Genomic DNA, 8,986 nt, shown 5'->3' with positions numbered 1-8,986 from the left:
AAAACTGGGCGGCGCAAGCGACGCGTTCTTCATAATGACGCGTTAGCGTCAGGCACGCGTCCGCGTGGATGGCCATGTATGCAAATGACGCGGACGCGTCAGGCACGCGTCTGCGTGACCAAATTTGTGCTTTTAGCACACTTCTTGCCTCAAGCCAGCTTAACTCTCTGTCCAGACACCTTTTACGTCAATTTTTCGGGTCACGCGTCCGCGTGGATGACGCGGTCGCGTGAAGTGGCAAAAATCATGAATGACGTGGTCACGTGAGTCATGCGTCCGCGTGGGCTTGTTTGTGCTAGAGGCATAATTCTTGCACCACTCTCGCGCAACTCTCTATTCAAATTTATTTTTCACGCACACATGATTGACGCGTTCGCGTCAATGATGCGATCGGGTCGTGTGCCTCTCTTCTTTTTTTTCTTTAATTATAAAAAAAATTAAATTAAATAAAAAAAATATTTTAACCCATTATTTTTTTTATTAACTTTGGTGTTTTCTAGTTAGTTTTATTTTAATTTTTTTTTAATTTTTAGAATTTTGTTCTTTCTTCTTTACTTTCCTGTTTACCACGTTTACCACATGGTGTGTTTAATCCTTTTTGGTGTTTTGTGCTAAGAAAAAAATAATGGTGCGGTATTTTACAACCACACTTACTAACCGGCAAGTGCATCGGGTCGTACCAAGTAATACCTTACGTGAGTAAGGGTCGATCCCACGAGGATTGATGGATTAAGCAACAATAGCATTTGATAGGCTTAGTTAGACGAACAGAAAATAGTATTTGAATATTCAATCGTGCAGAAAATAAAATAGTAAAATAAATAAGTTGGGAATCTAACCATAGCTTTGCTTTATCCCTCAGAGCAAATGGAAAAAGCATGAGTTTGTACACCTCTGGGTTTACTCCATTTGTCTTCACAGTATCACATATCTGCAGAAAATCAGAAATAAATTGATTTGGATCTTCATGAGGAAGTCCATGATATTGGCAGTTTTGTTGCACCAGGGTGACCAATTGTGGCTTCAACTCAAAGTTGTTTGCAGTTATAGGAGGCACCACAATACTTTTTCCATAAAGATCCGCAGTAGGGGCAGAATAAGAGCCAAGCACTCTCCTCTGTTGATCATCCCCATTCGGATTTACCACATTGGCATTAGCATTATTATTTGCCATAGTGGATTCTGCAGCCTTGCAAAGTCTTGCTTGTTGTAAACGTCGCCTGAAAGTTCTTTCAGGTTCAGGATCAAAGTCTAAGAGATGTTCTTTGTCTCTATTCCTGCGCATACACAAGCAGAAAACAAGAAAAATTGGGACTCTCTACGTCAGAGTGTAGAAAAGTCCCTGTGAGGTAACCTATATAAAATAATAAAATAAAAAATACTAAATAAATAAATAACAAAAATTAAAAAATTAAAAAAGAAAAATAAACAGAAAAATTTAAAATAAAATTTATTGAGTGACACCAAACTTAAATTCAAAAAAAAAATCAAAATATATATTTTTATTTTTATTATTATTTTTATTTTTATTTTTATTTTTTTTATAATAAAAAAAAGAATGAAAAACGAAACAGGGGAGGGGGGATAACGTAAACGAAAGGGAAAAATAAAAAATTAAAAAAAAAAAAGAAAAATAAACGTAAAGAGAAAAAAATAATCGTAAGAAAAAAATTGCAAAATAAAAAATATAAAAATTAATAATAAAAAAATAAAAATATTATCTAATCTAAGCAATCAAACAACGAGTAGTTGTTAATCACAATCAATCCCCGACAACGGCGCCAAAAACTTGATGCGGTATTTTACAACCACACTTACTAACCGGGAAGTGCACCGAGTCGTACCAAGTAATACCTTACGTGAGTAAGGGTCGATCCCACGAGAATTGATGGATTAAGCAACAATAGCGTTTGATAGGATTAGTTAGACAAATTGAAAAGAGTGTTTGAATATTTAAAGAGCATTTAAACAGAAGACAGAGAAATAATTAATGTGGGAATAAAATATGGAGAAGATAGATAAGGTTTCAGAGTTATCTATTTTTCCGGATTAATTTTTCTTATTAACTATTTTAATCATGTAGGATTTAATTTATGGCAAACTATATGTGACTAGACCCTAATTCCTTAGACCTTCCTAGTCTCCTCTAAAATTCATCAACAGCCAATTCCTTGGTCAATTAATTCCAATTAGAGGGTGATAATCAAATTCCAGTTTATATGCCACAAAAACTCTAATTACCCAAAAATAAAAGGATTATATGTCACGTATCCCGTTAAGTCCAAATAATTAAAATTTAGGAGAATATGTTTTCAAGCTGTTGTTCAAGTAAAGAACTTTTCCAAGTTTTACAAGAACTCAAATAGAAAGAGGGTCATACTTCCATTCCACCCAAATTCATAAGATAAAGAGCGAAAACAATTCTTAAATATAAATCCATACATAAATTAAATTAGAAAAAGCAATAAAATTAATCCATAGAAATAGACAGAGCTCCTAACCTTAACAATGGAGGATTAGTTGCTCATGGAATATAGAATGTAAATTTGTATAGAATTCCCTAATGGAATCCCCCTAATCGTCTTTTCTACTAGGAGAGAAGTCTCCCCTTTTTATAACTAATCCTAATTAATTTGAAATCTAATATCTAAAACTAAAAATTAAAATAATATCTTTTCCTAGAATTAAAATTTTAATTTAAATTTAAATTAATTTAAATAATCAAATCTCCAATGGATGGATGGGGACTACTTGAATCGTCCATGCTGCAGCTTCTAATCTGTGTTTTCTGGGCTGAAAATTGAGTTAAAACAGCCCAGAAATCGCCCCCAGCGTTTTCTGTCAATTCTGCAGATCGCTCATGTGACGCGTCCGCGTCGTCCACGCGTTCGCGTCATTTGTGCAGATTCCGTCCACGCGTTCGCGTCAGGCACGCGATCGCGTCATTGCGATTTCATCCATTCCGTGCGGTCGCGTGAGCCATGCGTCCGCGTCGGTATTCGCTGGTCATCTCCTTGGCTTCTTCTCTTTCTCTGCAGAAACTCCATCAAATTCCGCCAAATGCTACCTAAAATAAACAGTATTGTACAAAACTTAAAATAGCATCCATAGTGGCTAAAATATAATTAATTCTTAATTAAATTCAATAAATTAGATGCAAATTCACTAGGAAAAGATAGACAAGATGCTCACGCATCTGGTATCTATTCAAGAGCCTCTACAAAAGGGATCTTGATCTCTAATGTTCTGAGATAATCTGCAAAGTGGACAAACTGTTTATCTTTTTCCTCTTGACGGAGTTTATGAGGAAATGGCATCTTAGCTTTATACTCATCAATCTTGGTTGATGAAGGCTGAGTGCCGTATGTATTGGAAGGGGGGTTACTAGCTTGCTTAGGAGGGTTGTTATCAGTATGTGACTGGCCTCCCTTGCTTGGGCGTTCAACGCCCATATTGCTGCCCCCTTCCTAGCGTTCAACGCCAGGGATACTAGTCCCTTTTGGGCGTTTAACGCCCTTGTTGTTGTCCCCAATTGGGCGTTCAACGCCAGGGATGGATACCCTTTCTTGGCGTTGAACGCCAATGACATTCCTCTTTGGGCATTCAATACCCTCAGAGACATCTTGGACATCAGTCTGGTGTTCCTCTGTTAGTTTTTCTTCCCTTGATCTCCTACTGCACTGAGGTTGGGTGTTTAAGAATTTCCCACTCCTCAGTTGAATAGCCTGACATTCCTATGTTATCTGCTTAGATAACTGCTGCCTTGTTTGACTCAGCTGGACTTCTACATTCCTATTAGAAGCCTGAGTTTCTCGCAAGGCTTCTTGCAATTCCAGTAGTTGCTGGGCAAGGGTGTGTAGTTGCTGAGTCAATGGGCTATCCTGTTCTGGAGGGTTAGGTTCAGTAGATATTTCCTTAACATCTCCTTTCATAGAAGTATCAGCAGATGAGTATAGATGCTGATTAGTGGCAACTGTCTCAATAAGCTCATGAGCCTCTTCAATGGTCTTTCTCATATGTATGGAACCACCAGCAGAGTGGTCCAGAGACATTTTAGCCATGTCTGAAAGTTCATAGTAGAAAATGTCTAATTGTACCCATTCTGAAAATATTTCAGTGGGACATTTTGTTAGCATCCTTCTATACCTCCTCCAGGCATCATGAAGAGATTCATTATCTCCTTGTTTGAAGTCTTAGATGTCTAGTCTCAGCTGGGTTAGTTTTCTTGGAGGGAAGTATTGATTTAAAAACTTGTCTACTAGCTGTTTCCAAGTTTTCAAGCTAGATCTGGGCTGGTTATCCAACCACCTCTTTGCTTGGTCCTTTACAGCAAAAGAAAAGAGCAATAGTCTGTAGACATCTTGGTCTACTCCCTCATTGTGTACTGTGTCAGCAATCTTTAAGAAATCTGCCAGGAACTCAGTAGGTTCTTCCTGTGGAAGTCTAGAATACTGACAGTTTTGTTGCACTAAAGTAATGAGTTGAGGGTTTAGTTCAAAGCTACTTGCTCTGATGTGAGGTATGCTAATACTTCTTCCATAGAAGTCAGTAGTGGGATTTGTATAAGATCCCAGAGTTCTTCTGAACTCTTCATTCCCAATTGGGTTCATGATGAAGAAAGGTAGGAGAAGAAGAAGAATTAAGGATAAAGATGTAAATTATGATTAAAATATTTTTGTTTTTGTTTTATTTATTTAATTAATTCAAAAATAAAGGTTAATTAATTAAAAAGAATTGAAAATTAATTAATGAATTTCGAAAAAGAAGAGAGAGAAATAGAAGAAGAAGTTTCGAAAATTATAAGAGAGAGGAATTAGTTAGGAAGTTTTGAAAAAGAAGAGAGAGAACAAGTAACTAATTAAGAAAGATTTGAAAAAAGATAAGATAGAAGATTAGAAAAGATTTGATTTTAAAGATATTTGAAAAAAGTCAACAAGATAAGATAAGAATTGAAAAGATTTGAAAAAGATTTAATTTTAAAATTTAGAAGAAGATAAGATAGAAAAGATTTTAAATTAAAGATAAGATAAGTTAGATAAGAAAGATAAGATAAGGAAGTTAAGAAAAGATAAGTTTTAAATTAAAAAGATTTGGAATCAAAATCAAAAAGTTAGTTTCTAATTTAAAAAAAGATTTGAAATTTAAATTTTAAAAGAGAGATAAGAGAAGAAAGAATCAAATTTTAAAAGAAAAGATTTGAAAAGAAGTTGAAGAAGATAAGATTTTGAAATTTGATTTTTGAAAAAGATTTGATTTTGAAATTTTAAATTTTAAATTTTAAATTTTAAATTTTGAAATTGAAACTTAAAATTTGAAATTGAAATAAGATAAGATAAAGATTTGAAAAAGATATGATTTTTGAAAATATTTGATTTTGAAATTTGAAATTAAGATAAGATAAGATAATAATTTGAAATTAAAATTTGAAATTTTATTTTGAAATTTTCGTAAATTAATTAAAACAAAGATAGAAAAGATATTTTTTATTTTTGAATTTAATGAAGAAATAGAAAAACAAATAAATGACACCAAACTTAAAATTTTTAGATCTAAGAACACTAGAATTCGAAAATTGCAAAGAAAAACACAAAGAGACACCAAACTTAAAAATTTTAAGATCAAAACAAGAACACTTTGAAGATCAAGAAGAACATTAAGAATAAAACTCAAAGAATTCAAAGAAAACAAGAACATGCAAAAGACATTAAACTTAAAAATTTTGAAAACTAAAGACACAATTTTCGAAAATTTAAAATAAAAGACTCAAGAGGACACCAAACTTAAAGATTGACACAAGACTCAAACAAAGAACACTATTTTTGAAAAGTGTTTAGAAAAAGACTCAAAGAAATTTGAAAATTCAACAAGAACGAAAACAAAAGACTCAAACCAAAAACAAAGATTAAATAAAGAAAAGAAAAGGTTTTTGAAATTTTTTTTTTATTTTTTCGAAAAAGAAGAAGAAAATAAAAGACTCAGATAAAATAAAACTAAACCTGTAAAGAAAAGGAAATTTACCTAATCTAAGTAATAAGATAATCCGTCAGTTGTCCAAACTCGAACAATCCCCGGCAACGACACCAAAAACTTGGTGAGCGTGGAATTACACTTCGCACTATTGAACCAGCAAGTGCACTAGGTCGTCCAAGTAATACCTGAGTGAGTCAGGGTCGATCCCACGAGGATTGTGATTTGAAGCAAGCTATGGTTATCTTGTAGATCTTAGTCAGGCGGATAGAAGAGTTGTTGGATTTGTTTAAAAGCATAAAATTGGAATAAGATGGAATTACTATGTTTGATTATGACCAGTAATAAGAAGATGGTTAAGGCTTGGAGATGCTTTATTCTTCTGGATTAATTCCGGTCTTACTGTCTTCTTCAACTGTGAGTGATTTCTTCTATGGCAGACTGTATGTGATTAACGTCTCTTTTAAGAGATCGCTAATACTCCTCCAGATTTGAACCCCAGGGTTAGTGCGGATCTAGTCTGATTGAAGGTGAAGTTCCTGCAGTTCATTCTCCTTGGTGATCCTACTCAAAACGCCACAGACAAGGTCGAATCTTTTAGATTAGAGGATGTTGCTGCTTTGGTTCTAGCCTCTACCACAAAGGCTCTAATCTCCCCATACTTCAGCTGAACTGGTGTTTCGATAAGTCCCCAATGAAGCCGTGGATTAGCCGTCTAGGAGATGTATGATTAAGCTGGTAGTTCATCATTGTCCGATGAAAGACTCACTCTGAACCCATGTAGAATGAGGTAACCTTGTGCCGGTTCAACGCATTCATATTGATGAAGAACGAAGATACATCTTAGAATAGAGAATCAAACACGGATTAAAATAGAACAGTAGTACTTTATTAATCCATAAAACTCAGCAGAGCTCCTCCCCTCAACCTAGAAGGTTTAGAAACTCATACTGATAGAAAATACAATGTGTAAAATGAAATATGACAGGTCCTCCCCCTAGAATCCATAAAAGTTCTCAAATAAATACTAAGCTAATGACTAAGGATTACATAGGAAGGGTAAAACAGTCTTTTAGTGCTAAAATCCACTTCTGGGGCCCACTTGATGAGTGTTTGGGCTGAGCTTGATTGAGATCCACGTGCTAGGAGGCCTCTAGGGCGTTGAACGCTGGCTAGGGGATCCTTCTTGGGTGTTGGAACGCTAGCTACTCCCTTGTGGGCGTTGAACGCCAGAACAGGGCAGGAGGCTGGCGTTGAACGCCAGTTTTGGACCTTCAATTCTGAAGCAAAGTATGGACTATTATATATTTCTGGAAAGCCCTGGATGTTAGCTTTCCATAGCCATTGACAACGCTCTATGTGGACTTGTGTAGCTCCAGAATAGCTCTTCTGAGTGCAAGGAGGTTAGATCCGGACAACATCTGCAATGCTTTCTCTGCCTCTGAATCAGACTTTTGCTCCAGCTCCTCAATTTCAGCCAGAAAATATCTGAAATTGCCTAAAAACACAAAAACTCAAAGTAGAATCCAAAAATGTGAATTTTACACTAAAACCTATAAAAACTTAATAAAACTTAAACAAAACATACTAAAAACTATATGAAAATGATGGCAAAAAGCGTATAAAATATCCGCTCATCCCATATCCTCTAAAAAAAGGATATTGCTCCAGTGGGCTGTGGAGCTATCTGAATTTGATTTAAAGTACAAAGCTCGGATGGCCATCAAGTCGTAATACTTGGCCGATTTCCTTGCGGAATATACCAATAAGCAAAAATAGAGCTCCGCGATTGGGGGATGGATCATCAAACAAAGCTGGTATGGGGCAGGGATCATCCCCAAGAATGAAGAAGGAAAGGTCGGGCATATAAGCCGAGAGCAGAATGGCCGAGCTGATGCCTTTTCAAAGCTAGCCAATACAAAGTCCGGGACAATGATAAAATCCTGATCCAAGAAATACTACAGTCACCTTTAATATCATAAGAAGTCAACAAGACAGACATCTTGGCAATCTAGGAATGGATAACTCCAACCGTTGAATATATCAAGTTCGACATCCTTCCTCAAGAATAAAGGAAGGCAAGAAGATGAATGAAAGAAGCTCAGCACTACATCTTAGTTTGTAATATTCTTTATAAAAGAGGGATCTCAACACCTCTATCAAAGTGCATCCTGACTTCAAATACAAGAGGTTCTAGATGAAACCCAAAGTGAAATCTGTAAAATTCATCTGGGGGCAGGTCACCGGCAAAAAGGTGTTACAAGCTAGCTTCTACTGACAGACTTTTCAGAGCTCACACAAATACTATAAGCATATGGAATGACTCAAACTACCACTGAAGAATCTCCCTTTGACATGCATATGGCACAGAAGCCATGATTCCTATTGACATAAATAAAGAAAAAATAATGGCAACATTTTACAATGAAGTTGGAACACAAAAGAAGAACTCGAACTCCTTCCATAAATCTGAGAGCAAACTCAGATAAGAGAAGAGGCTTTGAAAAATTCTACAATGAGGTTGGTAACATTCAAGCTCAAAAAGAAGAGTTCGACCTCATTCCAGAAATTCGAGATCAAACTCGGATAAGAAAAGAGATTTTGAGACAAAGAATGGCTACGAGATTCGCCACAAACGACCTCATCCTGATAGGAAATAATATCGGGCTATAGAGGTTGGGTGAAGAAAAGCTGACAGCAAACTAGATACGACCCTACAAGATTACTGAAGTCTTAGAAAAGGGCTACTACAAAGTGTCCGACCTCAAAGGTGACGAACTTCCTAGGTCACGACACACCTCCAACATAGGGAGATAATGCAATTTCTTATGGAAATTGATTTTCTACAATTAAAACACACCAATTGAAACTCGACAAACTGCGAAAATCATGGGCCGATCCTATAGAAGTCGTCTGGATGAAGCAACGAGGAACCAATTGGTGGAAAGAAGTTACATACGCGAGTTGAAAAAAATACCTCGAAACAGCTCGGACCATACAGGTTGAAAAAGTTGTGTTT

Source organism: Arachis hypogaea, chromosome 18 (genome assembly GCF_003086295.3).
Source record: "Arachis hypogaea cultivar Tifrunner chromosome 18, arahy.Tifrunner.gnm2.J5K5, whole genome shotgun sequence".
In the NCBI taxonomy this organism is placed as follows: Eukaryota; Viridiplantae; Streptophyta; class Magnoliopsida; order Fabales; family Fabaceae; genus Arachis; species Arachis hypogaea.
Note: the sequence above shows the minus strand (reverse complement) of the source record.